The sequence below is a fragment of the Tenrec ecaudatus genome, chromosome 10 (genome assembly GCF_050624435.1).
Source record: "Tenrec ecaudatus isolate mTenEca1 chromosome 10, mTenEca1.hap1, whole genome shotgun sequence".
Taxonomy (NCBI): domain Eukaryota; kingdom Metazoa; phylum Chordata; class Mammalia; order Afrosoricida; family Tenrecidae; genus Tenrec; species Tenrec ecaudatus.
In genome coordinates this window covers 49,465,049-49,484,025 of record NC_134539.1, presented here as the reverse complement: position 1 = coordinate 49,484,025, position 18,977 = coordinate 49,465,049, and the positions used below count along the sequence as shown (strand labels likewise).

The 18,977-nt window shown below is 43.8% G+C and overlaps 1 protein-coding gene across 2 annotated transcripts in view; it reads right to left on the bottom strand.

Moving 5' to 3' along the window:
* Positions 1 to 18,977, bottom strand: part of KIAA1958 (KIAA1958 ortholog) — a 171,141-nt gene that overhangs the window by 110,183 nt on the left and 41,981 nt on the right. For both annotated transcript variants that reach the window (XM_075560328.1, XM_075560327.1), the window contains exon 2: positions 10,519 to 10,665. The gene's annotated coding sequence lies outside the window, so the exon portion shown is untranslated. The remainder of the gene's footprint in view (positions 1 to 10,518; positions 10,666 to 18,977) is intronic.

Below are 18,977 nucleotides of genomic sequence, written 5' to 3'. Positions count from 1 at the left end.
TGCATAGTAACAAATTTGTACCAGACAGTACAGCATAGCAAATAAAAATCAGACATAAGTACTGACCATAGAAAGTACTCGGTTTAGTGGTGTGTTAGTCTGGGTACTTTAGAGAAACAAATCCATAGAAACTCTTATGTACAAGAGAGAGTTTTATATAAAGGGCAAGTGCACATCAAGAAAACATCACAACCCAGTGCTGCCCAACCCACAAGTCCAACATTAACCCATATGTCAGACACCAATCCACAAAGTCCTCCTCCATCTCACAAAACAGACACTATGATGCCGACTGCAGGAGCAAAGTCGAGTCAATGAATGTGTAAGCATCTCAGCACTGACAGGGGTCTCCACACGACTGCTCCAGCACCCAGGGCTGCATCAGGGTACGTCCATGTGGCTTCTTCTCAGGAATGTCTTGCAGGAAGTGAGCCTTGTCAGCTGAAGCAGGGAACTGGCTAAGGCAGCTGCTCCCTGGTCCAACCAACAGAAAGCAAGAGACCAGAAAACTAGAAAGGTGAGACTCACAGAGCCATTTATCTCTCCACCGTTCAATTAACCCCACGTTCAATTAACCCCACATGTGTTTATTGGCCAGGATGACACAATAAACTAACTACCTCAAGTGGGAAAGTTAAGGAAGGACTTAAGCATTCAACAGCATTTTTCTTACAAACATCAGAACGATAGAACAATTTATTTGGATCTATTTTCATGCCTCTAAGATGTGTCCCTGGTTTCTTTTTCATAAAAGGATTGGGAGGTCTGGGTTGTATTTGGGAAGATGCCTCTGGGCGGGTGACATTCAAGCTACTGAGAGCTTCAATCTGCTCAGGGTGGAATGAGGCTGTGAAAACGCCTGAGGTGCGAAGTCTCAAGTAGCAAATGGTCTGAAGCATCAGTTTCTTTGCAAAGAAATACCAAGATGCAGTGAGAACTCACATGGGAACCCCGCTTCCTCCAGGTTGACATTTCCATCATTTGCAAATGGTACGTAGATGAAACTCAGCTCCAAGCGCGGAACAAAGCAACAAAAGAAAACGATAAACTTAAAAAAAGAAAATGATCAACTTCTTTAATCAGCATATAATCAGCGCCAGATATGGAAACACTATCAGAGGGCAAAAGTAAACCATGTGCCTTATGGGCAACCCCTCTGAGTGTTGGCAATCCGATGTAAGTGGCATCGTCCCTCCTGATGGTGCTGAGAATGTTCGAGGAGAAGGTTTGGTCCAGAGACCGATTTCATGTGCCTCTCTTCTAGCCATGGGTTTTGTTAAGTCCCACACAATGACTTTTCCCTGATGGGTCCGAAGCTAGGGGAAGATGCTGCTGACAGGCCTCAGATAGGAGTTATTGTTAAGAGGCCTAATTGTAATTGTAAAATCTTAGAAGTCTAATGTGGGATTGGTCAATTTGCCATTCTGCTGGGTACCAAGTGAGTCAGTCTGTGTGGCTTTCGCAATGAATTGGTAAATCCAGCTGAGTGGAGAGGGTGATACAGGAATGGACGGTTGGTGTGAGAATTGGTATAGAAGGTTAGGGCGTGGAGGCCTAGCTGCCTCAAAGTATCAGCCAGGGGCTAATGTGGTGCTGAAGCCCCTCTCCTTCCCCACTGTGAAGCAGAGGGAGGTCGTTACTGCCCATGCATACTCTAACAACCATCTCCACACCAGTTTTACAGAAAGCATGATAGTAGATAATACAGTATCTTGACTCAGAAGATAAGGTCCAGGTCCCTAAGAGGTTTACAAGACTCATTCTGAGCTGACTCTATTTGAATTGCTTTATTCCATATCTTAATTTATTCATAAATAGCAGATAGCTTTTAAAGTTATATTCCTATTTAATTGGTCTCTATTTTGTCACTAAACTTTTTACCAGCATATTTGTCTAAAAGCACAGGTGTGCTATTAAGTAACTAGTAGGCACTTACTACACAATAATTGATCATCCTTTCATCAAAAAACGAGCCCCTGATACATAAGCATATATATGTCCACAAAAATGCGTGAGACCGTGAGTAGCTCTGCTGTGTTAGGCGTCACTGAGTTGATTCTGACTCGGCAATCCTACACACACCAGAAGGAAACACAGCCTGGCCCTGCGCCGTGTCTAGGCGGAGATGTCTGAGCCCGTTGCAGCTACTGTGTCCACCCTTCTCCTGGAGAGGCTCCCTCATGTTGTTGCTCAGCCTCCACCAGCATGAATGACATCCTTTCCCCCTTTCATACTGTGTCCTAGCACACGAAAACTTTACTGTCACCAAAAGCTAGAAACAACCCCAAATCAGAAGACTGGATTAAAACTTACTTGTGTGTTCATACATGGACAACAATTTCAAGAAACAGAATATACTACTGACATACATAACTATGACAAACTTCAGAAATAGTTTATGTTGAGTGAAAGAAGCCGAGCAGAGTACACATTTTGTACCTGATGTACATTAATCTCAAGAACAAACAAAACAATAGTATAGCAATTTTAAGAGTGGCTGCCTCTAGGGCAGTGGTTCTCAACCTTCCTCAGGCCGCCACCCTGGAACACAGTTCCTCTTGTTGCTACTTCATGACCGTCAACTAGCTACTGCGATGAATCGGGCAACCCCTGTGAAAGGGTCGTTCGACTCCCAAAGGGGTCGTGACGCACAGGTTGAGAACCATTGCTCTAGACGGTGTGTAACAACTAGAAAGGAACCTAAGAAAATTGAAGAGTGATGAAAACGGTCGTCACTACTCTGCCTACTTTGTTCCTTGCTGTCTGTCACGCAAGGCCTGGCACACCCCCTTCAACTGGGTGCTGTAACTACCTGGTGTTGTGAACCCACCTTTATCAAGCGCTCAAGGAGCCTACCTGTTTTAATGCTGCCTTTCCTGTATTGGTTCTTCCAGGGTAAATGCTATAATAAACAATGATGGGTGAAGCAAGGCAACGGACAGCGTAAAAATTAAAAATAATGGTTCATCTCATGCTGAGAATGGTCTCTAAATCAATTATTCAAAAACTATTCACTGGGAGCCAATTAGTCAATGGATTAATTAAATAAATATACCAAATTTACTATTTTATCCCCCCAAATTTCACTTTTTGTAAGTTTTAATGAAATTCTAGTATAAAAATTTTTATCACTTTGCTTCATCACATAACTTTAAGAACGGTTTGGTGAAAAGCAAGGATTTGTAGAATAGGTTATGAATATATCCCTCTTGAATATATTCAATGAATATAAACATATTCTTATAATGATTATATTCATGAATATATTCTCCTTATGAATATATTCATGAATATATTTTTCTTTCCCCTATTGGGAAAACTTTTTAACACAATTTAAAAATTAATGAGTATGAATATATTCATGAACAATTTTTAAAGTTTATATTCATATTCATGAGCTATGTTCTTGACCATATTAGGACATTTTAGAACCTAGTTTAAAATTTAATGAATATCAATGTATTCCTTAAAAAGAATGTATTCATATTTTTATCAATGTATACTCATATTCATGAATTGCACTCTTGACCATATAGGGAAAATTTTAACTCAATTTAAAATTTAATGAATATCAATTTATTAAGAATATATTCTGGCCGGTGTCTAGACATTCAGGCTTGGGTGGCCTTGGAATATGTTGCTTTAATTTAACTCTGTTGAATTAACTAGTTTCCCTGGTTCCTCTTCCTTTGCCCTTGTGGGCTTTGCTTGTCCAGCTGTTTGGGTCTCTGCCTCGGTGCTTCTCCAGGAGAGGAAGACTCAAGGAACACTGCCCACTTTTTGTTTTTCTAAAACCACAGTGGCTCATAAATTGGTTACATTCATCAATGTGGCTGAAGCCTTTTCTCTGTGGCCCGTTCAGAAGGACTCACACAAGGCTGTGGTGGTGGAGAAGCATGGACACTCCAGTTTTCAGCCTGCGTTTGAGCAAGAGGAGGAGCCCTGGATGGTTATAATGCTTGGAGGACACGCATGACACAAAAACATTATCTCAAGGAAAAAAAAAATGTTTTAGACCAGAGTTTCCCAAACTTATTTGGCCTCAGCCCCCATTTTAGGGGAAAAATTAATCAGAACCCCATTGTCAATTAAAAATTGTACTCCAGCCCATATCCAGGATAAAGTGGAGCCATCTGCTTATGCAGCCCCCCCTGGGTCATTCGAGCACCCCATGTGGCAGAATTCCTAATAGAGAAAGTATTTACAGATGTGAGGAATTAATGATGGCCCAGATCTGATCAAACACGAGAAAAGTCATACTAGTGGGAAACTTCATGCACGTGCGTAAAGAATGCGGAAAGTGTTTGAAACTCATGAACCTGTTCTGTATCTGAAAATGTACAAGGGAATAAAACCAGTACCTGCGATGTGCAACGGGGTTTAGTTTTGGCAGAGACTTTACAAATACACAGAAATGGTCACACTAGAGATCATTCCAGTGAATGTTAAGAAATATGGGGCAGATAGATAAGCAGACACAGGAAATTCAGACTTATGAAAAATAAACCTATAAATGTAGGGAATGGGGATAGGCCATGACGAATTTTTTAATTCATAGTAACATAAAACTTTTTAAATGTAAGGAATGTGGGAAAATTTGGAAAGGTTTTCATTTTGACAAAAACCTTATGAATATAAAGAATATGAAAATCTTAAAAAAAAAAAAAAAGAAAATCTTTCCAAAAATATCATTCAAGTAGGAAATGGGAAGAACTTTATACAAAATTCAACATAACCAATATCAGAGAATGACCATTAAGGAAACCCCTATGAATTTACGGTTATGTGAAAAGGCCTTAGACAGAGTCCAATGCTTAGCTGACAGTTGCCAAAGATAAAAAATAAAAATCAGGCTAAGGAGAAACTGAGTTTAAAAAATATGAAGAGATCTTTGAACTCATTCAAGTCATCAAGAACTCATATTAATATAAAGATAATCTTATGAATATAAGAAATGAATAAATAAGAAATTATGATGGAAGGTGTTTAATCAATGAATCAACATCAATGAATATACATTAAGGGGAAACAATGAATGTAAGGAACCTAAGATTGTTAGGCTTTGTTCATATATTACTGAATATCAGAGACTCCATGATATGCAGTTAAAAACCCTGAAAATGGGAGAAATATCTGAAGGTCCAATATTCTAGCCTTTTTCATTTTCTGGGAATTCATAACTTTATTGAACTTTTATGAAAACCCCATTCTCTCCACCAGGTTCCAAGTCCTTGGGGGAGCTTCTGAACTACTTTTCATGCATTTGGCTAGTCTAAATCATGCAGCTGGGATGCACACATGGTTTGCACGCACCTACTAAGCACTCTTATTTCCGACTCTTGATTCTTGATCCACGAGTCCTGGCTATGGGAGAAACAGCACCGTATAGTGGGTGCTAGTTTAGGGCGCATGGTTTCCTGCAAGGTATTACCACCTGGTGGCATAATGGTGTCTTTGCAAGGTCATTTCTTCGTTGTAACAAGCCAGGTCCTTCAGGATGACGGAGAGCATGGTAGGTCCAGCGAATTTCATGAGCATGGGCTCACTACCACATTTCATTGGCTCAGAGGTGAGTCCTTGTATCCAAGGAGATGCTACGTGGGCACCGTGATGGTGAACAAGGCAGTCTGTCCGACAGGGCTTTCAGAACCCTTAGCAATACCACAGTGGACAGCTTTAAAGACAGAGGTATCATCCGACGGTGTAGGAGCTTAGAAGTCCCAATTCCGGTGCCAACTCCAGGACAGAAGCACGCCCTCCCTTCTGTGGGCACTGGGGGAGGGCCTTGTTTCTTCCCGACATGAGTAAGCTCGCCATCCCTGGGCAATCTCTATGTGGGCAGCCGTTAGTGTCTCCCTAGGTCTAGAAGGAGCTCAGCGCAGGGGCTCCAGGTCCAAAGGACACTCTCCTCTCCCAGCCTTTCTAATGGAACTGTTGGAAATTGTCACAACCAGGCAAAGGTGTCAAGAGTTTTTTGTTCGTTTTTAAGTGGTAATCTTGACATAGCCCAGAGCAGTGTTATACATGTATCTGTGTAGTGGAATTACATATGTGCACAAATACACATGGACTTGCTGAACTATTTACATGATGACACATGATGAGTTCTTTTCAATCTGTCTTCTTTTTCCTATACTACACTGATGCTTTCTCTGCCCCTCATTACCCCTCTCACTACCTGAGCACTCCTGTCTAGGGGTTCTATACTGGCAAACTGGAATGTGTCCTTCCATACTTATCTGTGCTCAGATAATTATATCACATGCACACACATATATGCATTTTGTGGTAGTTTGAAAAAACACAACTGTGTGCATTTTTCTGTATATTCATTTCCTTACTCAAACATTTGTTTTTAATAAATTTATTGAAACACCTCACATACCATAAAACACACCTAATTCAGCACCCCCCCCAAAAAATGAACAAATTATTCTGCGATGAAATACAACCAGAAGGCTCTTAGAAGCAAGGCTGGCAAGGCTTCGGCTCACTTCCTTTGGACTCCATCAGGAAAGCAACTCAGTTGGAACAGAGATGTGGAAACATAGAGGGTCAGGAAAAAGGAAGAAAAGATATCCTAACCATTCCACGGCACTCATGTGCTGTCTTAACCAGTATTCTCTACCTTTATAACTAGGTTCTAATATCCACTGCAATGGCTACACAGAAATCACAGGCAATATTTATGATCAGGGCATGTTAGGAAGCTAACAGGATGTCATGCAACTGAGAAGGATCAGACGTAGTTGTGGTAAAGTGCATCTGGCCTTAGTCTTACACCCACAACCACCACGGGTCTGGAAAATTGGCTCTATTTGAAGGAACATCTCCATTGTTCTGAGATAGAAATGCCCTCAAACACACATTCTCCAGGCTGAAGATACCCACACCCACCCACCCTCAATAGCCTTCCATGAAGGAGCAGTCGGAAAGGAGCTACCATAAAACATGATTTACTATGCCTGAAGGTTGTCTGTAGCTAGGAGCCATCAGGCTCTATAGCCCTCCGTAAAATGTAGCAAACTCTGGGGGGATGGCCCCAGTACCAAATATTAAGTAGACGCCTGCCCCTCCCCCCAGAAGAATTTAATTCAAAAGACGGCACTGAATTTGCAGCTCTGGGAGAGGGACATATCTGATCGGAGCACACTGAAGCAGATGAACGGGGAGGAGGAGAGAGTGAAGCACATCCTGGCCCACAATGCCCTGAAGACGATGCCCCAATTAGAGCAGCCAGTCCACAGAGAAGACAACATGGCCAGCCCCACTATGAGACATGACATCCCTCACTGACCCATGGCCCTGCAGGGGATAGCACCAGAGACACAGTATGGGAATTGAACCTGACCTGATCCCACCACACAGAGGCAAAGCATTGGGGGAGTGCAGCGGAATAGCAAGGGAATGGAGCGGCAAGGTCCCCAGGGAATGCTGAAGGTAGACTTTGGGGCCAGGGCGTGGTGCCCCAACAGACTGGACTGGAAAACACTCCTAAGGGCCAATGAACGATCCTTGAACTAACTACAAGCTTTTCTTTCTTATTGTGTTTGTTTTGTTGTCAGTGGTTTGTTGTTGTTTTTTTATTGTATATTGTTGCTTGGTTTTGCTCTGTCTTGTTTTTGTGCATGTTATTATCTCCGCAGGTCTGTCTAAATAAGATAGGCTGGAAGGACAATCTGGAGGGAAAACAACGGGACCAAGAGTTCCGGAGGGAAATGGGATTGGAGGAGGTGGTGGGAAAGGAAGTGGTGTTAACAAACCCAGGGACAAGGGAACAACAAGTGATCCAAATTGGTGGTGAGGTGGGTGTGGGAGGCCTGGTAGGGAATGATCAAGGGTAATGTAATGAAAGGGTATTGCTGAAACCCAGGTGGGGACGGAACATGATCGTGGGAAAGGAGGAGAGTCAAGGGAAATAGAGGAAAGAGCTGGGAGGCAAAGGGCATTTATAGAGGTCTAGATAAAAACATATATATATGCAAATACATTTATATATGAGGATGGGGAAATAGATCTATGTGCCTATATTTATAATTTTAGTATTAAGGTAGCAGAAGGACATTTGGCTTCCTCTCACCTACTCCCTCAATGCAAGAATACTTTCTTCTATTAAATTGGTATTCTATGATGCTCACCCTCCCGACACAACCGTTGAAGACAAAGCGGGTGAATAAGCAAATGTGGTGAAAAAAGCTCATGGTGCCTGCTATCAAAAGATATAGCTTCTGGGGTCTTAAAGGCTTGAAGATAAACAAGTGGCCATCTAGCTCAGAAGCAACAAAGCCCACATGGAAGAACACACCAGCCGGTGTGATCACAAGGTTTCGAAGGGATCAGTTATCAGGCATCAAAGAACAAAAAATCATATCGTTGGGTGCACACCTCCGTGATACGATCGCTGAGGACAAACAGGTGCATAAGCAAAGGAAGCTGATGAAAGGTATAGCATCTGGGGTCTTAAAGGCTTGAAGGTAAACAAGCAGCCATCTAGCTCAGAAGCAACAAAGTCCACATGGAAGAAGCACACCAGCCTGTGCGATCATGAGGTGTCGAAGGGATCAGGTATAAGGCAACATCAGAACAAAAAAATCTTACCATTGTGAATGAAGGGGGAAGGGCAGAGTGGAGACTCCAAGCCCATTTGTCGGCCACTCGAGATCCCCTTGTAGAGGGGTCTAGGGGAGGAGATGAGTCAGTCAAGGTGCGATATAGCACCAATGAAAAATACAACTTTCCTCTAGTTCCTAAATGCTTCTTCCCCCCCCCACCTCCCCCACTAGCATGATCCGAATTCTACCTTGCAAGTCTGGCTGTACACTGGTACAGATAGGAACTGGAAACACAAGGAATCCAGGGCAGATGATCCCTTCAGGACCAGGGGTGTGAGTGGTGATACTGGGAGGTTAGAGGGAGAGTGGGTTGGAAAGAGGGAACCGATTACAAGGATCTACATGTGACCTCCTCCCTGGGGGATGGACAACAGAAAAGGGGGTGAAGGGAGACGGTGGACAGGACAAGATATGACAAAATAATAATTTATAAATTATCAAGGACTCATGAGAGAGGGGGGAGCAGGGAGGGAGGGGAAAAAAAAAGAGGACCTGATGCCAAGGGCTTAAGTGGAGAGCAAATGCTTTGAAAATGGTGAGGACAATGAATGTACAGATGTGCTTTACACAATTGATGTATGTGTGGATTGTGATAAGAGTTGTATGAGCGCCTAATAACATGTTTTTTTTAAAAATGTAGCACACTCTCCTGAGGGCTCTTGCAGATATGGAGCACAGATTGTTCCCGGGTTGGGGGTGGGGGGGCGGCGGCCCACAGGGGCATTTGAGGTCAACTAACAGTAGGTCAAGATGACAATTCCCTTCATTGCCTGCTTATTGTTACCCGCTTATGAGAGTACCAATCGACTACGTAATATGCTCACTGTATGACGTCGATGCCTTTTGAAAGGCCTGTAAGCCCCATTAGAGATGCCCGTGGAAAACACGTGCACTCTTTTGGTCCTGAGAGAGACAAGGAAGCCCTGTGCCTCACTGTTGATCTGTCTGTCTTTACTATTTTCCATAATCACCGTTGCTCCCGAGGACCCGTTCGGCTGTTGGGGCCCCGTAGCCCCACAGTTGCTCATCAGGACATGGTACAAGGTTCTTTCGGGGCTGCTAATGTCCACGGGAAAGCTGGCCCCTAGGTATGAGGAGGACTGCAGACTGACGACTTTGAAGGATGGTGCCGGTGAAGAACACCGAAAGTGCCATGGGCTGCCAAAAGAGCAAGTAAATCTGCCGGGAAGCAGTCCAGCCACCATGCGCCTTAGAGGGAAGGGCGGCAAGACGTCGCCTCACGTGCTTTGGACAAGTTGGCAGGCGAGACCAATCCCTGGAGAAGGACATCATGTAAAGTGTGGCGCAGCGAAAAGGAGGACAGCCGTCCACAAGATGGGCTGGCAGAGCCGCTGCTTGGACAGGCTCAAACAGAAGAAAATCCGGGGGGATGGCCCAGCCTCGAGCAGCATTTCATTCTGCCGGACAAGGGGATGCTAGGAGCTGGAACGAACTGGATGGCGCCAAACAACAAAGACGACCTTGAGGAGTGCACTAACTGCGTCCCTCTGTCTGTCGGTCATGCATCTCACTAGAGACCGTGGCGAGAAGATCGGCCCATGGGCATGCGGCTGTGAGGACAAATCTTGAGATACTGACCAGCATATGTTCCTGTCAAGCAGACACTAGTCTAAGCTCTGATAGAAAAACCAAACAACCAGTTGCCATCAAGTCAATTTCAGCCCACGTGCCACAGAACAGAACTGACCCCACAGGGTGGCTTTCAAGACTGTGGCCTATTGTAGATCACACAGGCCTTTCTGCTCAGCTGCCTCTCGATTCAAACCCCCAACCTTTCCATCAGTAGCTGCGCATACCCAGGGACTCCATGTTACAGGTGCTATTATAATCTCGAAATTACAGGTGGGACAACAGAGGCACCGAGAAGTAACTTGCTCACACTTACAGAGGCAGTCCGTGGTAAAGTCATGACTCAAACCAGGCAAATGGCTCCAGCGCTCCTGCACTCAGCCTCTGTGTTCCATCCCTCCTGGACGCATTTTTCCGTATTTTCAACTCACTGATCCAGCAGCTCTTCTTTCAGAAAGTCATCCTAGGAAACACCAAGAACTCTACTTAATTATGAAGTAGCAACGAAAATAATTTTGTGGTTGGTGGGTCGCCACAACATGAGGAACTGTATGAAAGGGCCGCGGCCTGAGGGAGGTTGAGAGCCAACCACTGCTCTACATCCTGTCCTACGGTTCTCGTCTTCTTTAGGTCAAAAGGGGAGTTGTCCCTGATTTAAGGTTTCCCCCCAGGGAGTTTCTTTGGGTGCTGGCCATCTTCCTTTCCCAGCAGCAATGTGTGGTACCACACAGTGAGCGCGGGCACTTTAGCAACAAAACTCTTGGGGGGTGTATTCCGTTATCTTTCTGTCCTGGTTTTTAAAGAGGCCCTTATAGGTTTTTATTCCTTTAAAATATTTTCAAGTGTTAGAATAAGCAGAGAATCATTTTTGTACATCTCATACTTTTCCATAAAATGACGAAGCAAACAAAAAAGAACTTTACTTAAGGATGTTCACTGACACATTGCGTAAAATGACAGAGGCTAGAAACTAATACATATATTTATGCCATCAAAGCAGAAGCCCAACATATTCTTTGGTGAAAAATGTATGTTACACTACACTAAGTCTGGAACGGTATACTTCATTTGGGGGAAGAGGAGGGGGAGATGATTAGAGAGTTTTGAGTTTTCCTGTGTTACCTGAATGTTTTAGAAAAATTAGGTGTTGGGGAAATCTTTTTAAAAGTTAAAGAAGAGTGTCCGATTGGGTGACATACAGTTTTCAATTTTAAAAATTTTTCCAAAAAATTTTTTTCATGAAAAGATAAGCAAGTTTTATCTGAGTGGTTTTTAAGGACTACTTTGAAGGTCTGAAGTATCTGCCCATCAAGCAGTAAAAGGGTTTGGGGTTTCATTCCTTAGTGTTAGATCATGCACCCGTCTGTAGATTCTCACTAACACATGACGAATTCGCAGGCTCTTAACTGCAAGGTACACTAGCTCATCACGGCACAAGCAAGCTTACATCCCACGTGGGTGCACATCACCCAACTCCAGGAACTAATCCAACTCATGTCTCTAGATGAGGCTATTTCAATACCGCCTTGGTTTTTGTTGTATTTTGTTTTCTATGTGAAGCATATAACAATTTAATAATTAAATAAAAATACAAAAGAAAGTAACAAATGCATAATTTTATTTATTTACTTTTCAATAAATCTAAATCCTTGACGGGTACAGGAACCCACGAATGCTGTGTCCAATTCCAGAATTTGGCCCAAACCACATTACTGTTTCCCTGGGCACCAGGTCCATTCCCCACGACTTTGGGTTTATAGGTTTGCCGCCAGCGGTCACTGTCCTGTTCTTTGCTTTGTACACATAAGCTCATCTCTTGCATAAATAAAACTCCGTTTCATCTCAGGCATAAACACCTTCAATTTTAGGAAGAGCTGTGTGCTCCCTCTGCTTCTGGAGACCCCTTTTACAGCCAGCAAAAATGGCCTTGGACCATAGTCTTCCAGACATATTGGCCATTTAGAAGTTCTGTTCCCAGCAGGCCTCTTCAGGCTCCCATACTGCGGGAAAATCACCCCAGTTTTTGTTGTGACGATGTAGTCCCAGAGCTGGGCTACCAAATGCCTTGGTAAATCCCGCCACTGTTTGAGCAGAGTACTGTATTAAAACAGCGCCCCCAGGAGGGATTTAGGAAAATAGCCACTCTAGTTCCTACTCTCTTCCGCATTCATTTCCCAGTTATCCTTTGTGTTACTGCATTGGTCATTAGGAACAACGGCTATATTAGAAAAAAGCAATTTTTCTTTTTCTTAGGGTGGAAATATAGTCCCTATGAATGCATATCCAAAAGTTAAAAGCATCGTTTATTAAAACAAACAATGGATTTTACCAAAACAAAGTAAGATTTGTGCTATACCTTCCTTTAATTGTGGTACCTTGCAAATTTTTGACTGATTATACTTTTTAAAACAATAATCTTCTTCTGCCTATGACCCTTCCTGAGCACATCCAGACACAGCCCTCTGACAGCTAGCTCCTCTGTAACTCCCCAACTGGAGTCATGGACTCAATTCATATCATCAGAAGCAAAAAAAAATAGAAGCTACTAGGTAATGCAAGGTATTTTTAATCCAAACCAGTTCCCTAAGGTATCAATTGAGGCCATCAGCCTCTTGTGAGAGGAACGTGAGGCTGTCTCTCAAAATGTGGTCCATTCACTCTGCAAGGTCACAGCCACAGCAGCAGCAGCTAGCTCTGGTCCACAGGCATCAGGGTCTCAGGCTCAAACTGTGCCCAAAGCCGACCCCCTGCAACACTGCAGAGGGGAGAGCCTGAGGGCAGCAGTCCCTCGAGCCTGGGCACACTGCCGTTACCACCTGGGAGCTCACGAGAGCCACACTGAGCGGACATTCATGCAGCCATGGCTGTAACATCAACCCAAAGGGCTACTCTTCAATACCCTGACTTCTTCACCTGTATAACCGGAGTAAAATCTATCTGACATTGATGATCTTTATTGAGTTTTAAGCTTTAAAGGGTTGTCATTTTACGGCTCTGTGGGGAAAAGAGGCCTACAGTCTGCTCCTTAAGATGACCACAGCCTAGAAAGCCCGGGGGACCGGGCAGTGCCACCTGTCCTGTGAGCCGGCACTGACTCTTTGGACGCACAGTGAAAACAGTGGCAAAGCCAAGAACTCGGGTTCCCAGTGTAGAGAAAACCAATCCCAACGATGAAATTGTTTGCAGAGGTCCTTGAAGAGCCCATTTCTACAACGTACTAAGTCGGCACCAAATAGAATTATTCTCTTAATGCTCTTTCCTCTAAACCCATGTGCTCCCTTTTTCATTTAACAATGGTTTTTATTTTAAAATAACAAAAAAGAGTTTCATGCTACCTAAGAGAGGTACACTGTTAACATTTTTGTTCTAGTTTTTTATTTGAATTTAGGCGTCAGTTAATTTTCTGTTAAACAAAGTTGTAACCCAACTAAATATTACTTCTTACATCCTATTATCTTAGTCATGCAGTTGCATAATCACTTGCTATATGGTAACTTATTAGCTATAACTCAGACTAAACTGAACTTATAATATTTAATGGAATTACTGTCAGTTTCACAACAGTCTCTAAAATATTTAGTTAGAGATAAACACATTAAGAATTCCAGGCTTCTAAAAACTAAACTTAATTTCTGGCAAGCGAGGCTGGTAATTACAACCAAAAGCCAAATATTGTGGAATCCTTTTTTTAGATTAAGCAATCTTACCACTCAGCATATAAAACTGTTGAAACATTTTTAGCATAATGAAATCTGTTCAGCTACTGGAAACCATAAAAAACCAGAGACATCTAAAAATGTTCTTCATATGAATGGCAAAGGGACAGTTCCAGCTGAACAACTGAAAGTGTAAGACTGTGATCATAAATATGATATTTTACAAAAATTCATAATCTACATTTTCATCTACAAAAAATACAACAAAAATAAAACTGCTCCAATATTAAATTTTTTCATCTACTTAAATTTTCAAATCATGTAAACACATCAAATTACTTACACATTCTATATTAAATCATTGGGGGTAAAAATTTAAATTTTCAAAAACATACTTTGGACATCTTGTCTCCCCAAGAAAGAAACGAAGTGTTTACAAAAGAAACCAATGCAAATACCCTTTTTAAAAAATAATTAAATCATTTTATTGGGGGCTTGTACAACTCTTATCACAATCCACACATACATCCATTGTGTCAAACACTTTTGTACATTTGTTTCCCTCATCATTCTCAAAACATTTGCTTTGTCCTTGAACTCTTGGTATCAGCTTCTCATTTTTCTACTCCCCGCTCCCCCCTTCCCCATGAACCCTTGATAATTTATAAATTATTATTTTTGTCATATCTTACACCATCCAACATCTCCCTTCACCCACTTCTCCACTGTCTGTCCTCTAGGGAGGAGGTTATATGTAGATCCTTAAAATCAGTTCCCCTTTCTCCCTCACCTTCCCTCCAGCCTCCCGGTATTGCCACTCACACCACTGGTCCTGAAGGGATCATCTGTCTTGGATTCCCTGTGTTTCCAGTTCCTATCTGTACCAGAGTACATCCTCCAGTCCAGCCGAATTTGTAAGGCAGAATTGGGATGATAGTGGGTGGGAGGAAGCATTCAAGAACTAGAGGAAAATTATGTTTCATCATTGCTACACTGCACCCTGGCTGGCTTGTCTCCTCCTCGTGACCCTTCTGTAAGGGGATGTCCAATTGCCCACAGATGGGCCCTGGGTCCCCACTCCGCACTCCTTCATTCCCAATGTTATGAGTTTTTTGGTCTTTAATGTCTGATACATGCTCCCTTTGATGCCTCATGATCACACAGGCTGGTGTGCTTCTTCCATGTGGGCTTTGTTGTTTCTGAGTTAGATGGCCACTTGTTTACCTTCAAGCCTATAGGACCCCTGACTCTATCTTTTGATAGCCGGGCACCATCAGCTTTCTTCACATTTGCTTGTGCACTCGTTGTCTTCAGTGATTGTGCCAGGAAGGTGAGCGTCTCAGACTGCCAAATTGTTAGAAAAAAGTGTTCCGTGTTGAGGGAGTACTTGAGTAGGGGCCCACTGTCCATCTATAAATAGAGATAAATTTCTCCCTTGTCAAATATAAATATATTAACATCTGTGTATGCTTGTATTTAGATCTCTATAAATGCCCTTTGCCTCCTAGTTCTTTCCTCTATTTCTTTGCACTTTCCTCTTGTCCCATTATCGTGTTCAGCCTTCATTTGGGTTTCAGAAATTCCTCTCGGTTACACTGTCCTTGATCCAGACCTACCAGGCCTCCTACACCCTCCTTGCTACTGATTTTGGATCACTTGTTGGTCACTTTTCCCTGGATTTGTTAACACCACTTCCTTTCCCCTGCCTCCCCCTCTCCCATGCAAATACCTTTTTTCAACAAATACATGGAAACTAACTATTTACATGGAGGCAGACCATCAGGGCTCAAACAGCCAATGTGTGAAAGCTACACAATACCCTGTCTTGTCTGCACTAAGAGCCAGACAGCCCATAGTGATCAATGGGCTCCTCAAAGACAGGAAGGGGCCAGACCACGCTGAGGTCTGGGGCGTCACGGAATGCTTTAAGGAGGGCAGTGGTGGGCGAGATGGACAGGACAATCAGGTGTCAGCTTGGCCAGCCTTCGGTGTCCAGTTGTTTGCTCAAACATTAGTCCAGATGTTGCCAGGAAGGTATTGTGTAGATGTGCTGACTTTAGGTAAAGGAGAGTGCCCTTCATCATGTGGACACAAATTAGGGCAAGTCTTTAAGAGCCAAAACTAAAGGTTCTTGGACAAGCCAGAATTCTGCCCACACCAAGTGCTTTCTGAGCGCTCAGTCTGCGGCCCACCCTACGGGTATGATGTGCCAGCCCACGCAATCACGTGAGTCGGTTTGTTAAAGTCAATCAGCCTGGATGTTTTTTCTCCTTACATGCACTGCTCCCCCTACCTCCTCTCCCGTCCCCCCCACACCAGTTCAGTTATCTGGAGCATCCTGGTACAACGGGTGTTTTCATCCATGACGTATCTCTGCAGGCACAGTAGGGCCGGGCTTACGAACAGTGATCAGTAAGAACTGTGGCGGCAGCTCGGACGGAGACAATGAACAGTGAGGGGTGGATTCAGCTGAGAACAGTGGAGAAGGTGCCACGAACCGCTAGGAGAACAAACAGATCTGTATTGGAAGAAGTCCAGCCAGAGGCGCCTCAGAATGAGGAGGCTGGTGAGACCGAGATCATCCCACACGCATCGGACATGTTACCAGGAGAGATCAGTCCCTGGGACATGACGCCATGCTTGGTAAAGGAGAGGGTGTCAGCAAAAAACAGAGAACGAGGCTCACGGACATGGACGGACACAGGGGCTACAGCAATGGCTGGCGCGAGAGCAGGTAGCATTCTGTCCTGCTACCCACAGGGTTCCCGTGGGGTGCAGCCCACTTGGCGGCACCCAGCCACAGCAGGGGCAGATTTAGAAATCACTGCATGTGGATGGCCACGCCGTTTACACTCGTTTTTCTATTGCACACCTTGCCCTCATCAAGCCATCAGGAGACAGAATTATCTTTGTAAAATATAAAACAGGTTGCTCAACTCCCAGTTTAAAATCTTTCCACTGCACATTCCAAAACCAAACTCCTTACTGGGGTCTTTAAAAAAAGGCAAACGTACCGTAGATACTCGTGTATGAGCCAAGTTTTTCCAGCACATTTTCCATGTAGTTTTTGTGGTAAAATTAGGAGCCTCGGCTGATATTTGGGCCGGCTTATCCTCGAGTATATACGGTAATAGAGTTCTTGTCTACCACTTCATGCTGTGTTGCTCTCTGCCAGTCCCCTGGCTTTTCTTTAAATGGTGTAAACATGCCAAGCTCCTTCCTATTTTAGGGGCCATCTCTTTATGTCTGAATGTCCCCAACACCCTCTTTGTCACATGGATCTGAATGTAAACATCTCCTCCTCAGACAAAAGGTGCGCTCTCTCCGACCACCCCGTGCTCCCCGCCCTGACCCGCAGTGCGTTTGCTTGCGCTTCAGTGTCATTTGTAAGTCTCTGATGATCAAAGTTTGCGCTATCATCTGTATGTTCACAAGGTCAAGGTTCAGGCTTGTCTTCTTACCACCCTGCAGAGTAGGCATTCAAAAAAATAAAGAGGCCAACAAATATCCCACAGGAGGTAGATATGCAAAAGCCTGAAGAGTCATTGGGGAGAACTACTATATAGTCAAGACATCCTAAAGAGAAAAAAAGAAAACAGATCACATACGTGGTAACTGTTAGAACCCAACTCCAAAGCCTTGCTACAAAAGAAAATTACAGGGGAGACTTAATTAGGGTGGCCCGGAGCCTAACGGTGGCGCAAAGGGTTCCATGCTACTCTCACCGAAGGCTGCCTGTTCAAACCCACCCGGAGCCAGCTCCAAAGTCAAACTCGGCGATCAAGCTGCTTCCAAAGCATACTGTCCGGAAAACTCTCTGGGGCCATTTTACTCTGTACGTCGTGAATCAGAATCAACCCACATCTGACAACGATGTAGACAGGCAGGTAAGGCCTTTCTGAAGAAAAAAACAAACAAACACCTGATTCTTGTGCTGAGAACAGAGAAATGCAAAGGACGGTCATGTGAGGAGACTCTTCCAGGTAAAGAGAATGTTAAGGTTCAGAGGTGAGAATGTGTCTTACAGCCTGGACAGTACTGTCTAGTTGAGACTTGAGAGGAGAAGGTTTAAAGGTGGTCCTGCCTCAATGAGTTCACTGTCCAAGTCCCAGATTTATTTGTAGAAGGAACAGCTCCCACTTGTTTAGTACTTCCCAGAGATGTACAGAGGGACTGCACTCCCTTCTTACAACCCTGTGAAACAAGTGGAGAAATGTGGACAGCTGGCCGTCAGAGATGACGACAGCACTGGAGAGTTCCTGGACAGGGAGACAGCAGAGTAACCCCAAAGCAAACCAACACAATTGAGTGGATTCCAACTCACGAGGACCCTGGAGCACAGAGAACTGCTCTGCATGGTTTCTGGTGCTGTAAGTCTTTATGGAAACAGGCAAGCTCCTCTTTCTCCCCTAGAGTAGCTGATCGGTTTGAACTGCCAACCTTTTCAGTCAGTAGCCCAGTGTTTAACACACTTTACCACCAGGTCCCTTTTCCCTCAGAATGAAAAAACACAAAGGGAAAAGGAAATAGAGGAAAGAGCTAGGAGGTAAAGGACATTTATAGATGTCTATATAAAGGCATGTACATATGTAAATATATTTATATGAGAATAGGGAAATAGATCTATGTGCATAGATTAGTATTAAGGTAACAGATGGACATTAGGCCTCCACTCAAGTACTCCCTCAATGCAAGAATACTTTGTTCTATTAAACTGGCATACCATGATGCTCACCTTCCTGACACAATCACTGGAGACAAAGTGGGTGCATAAGCAAATGTAGTGAAGAAAGCTGATGGTGCCCGGCTATCAAAAGATACAGCATCTGGGGTCTTAAAGGCTTGATGGTAAACAAGCGGCCATCTAGCGCAGAAGCAACAAAGCCCACATGGTAGAAGCACACCAGCCTGTGCGATCATAAGGTGTCAAGGGATCAGGCATCAGAATAAAAAAACATATCATTGTGAATGACGGGGAGTGCAGAGTGGGGACCCAAAGCCCATCTGTAGGCAATTGGACATCCCCTTATGGAAGAGTCGCAGGGAGGAGACAAGCCAGTCCTGGTGCAGTGTAGCAACGATGAAACATACAATTTTCCTTTAGTTTCTAAATGCTCGC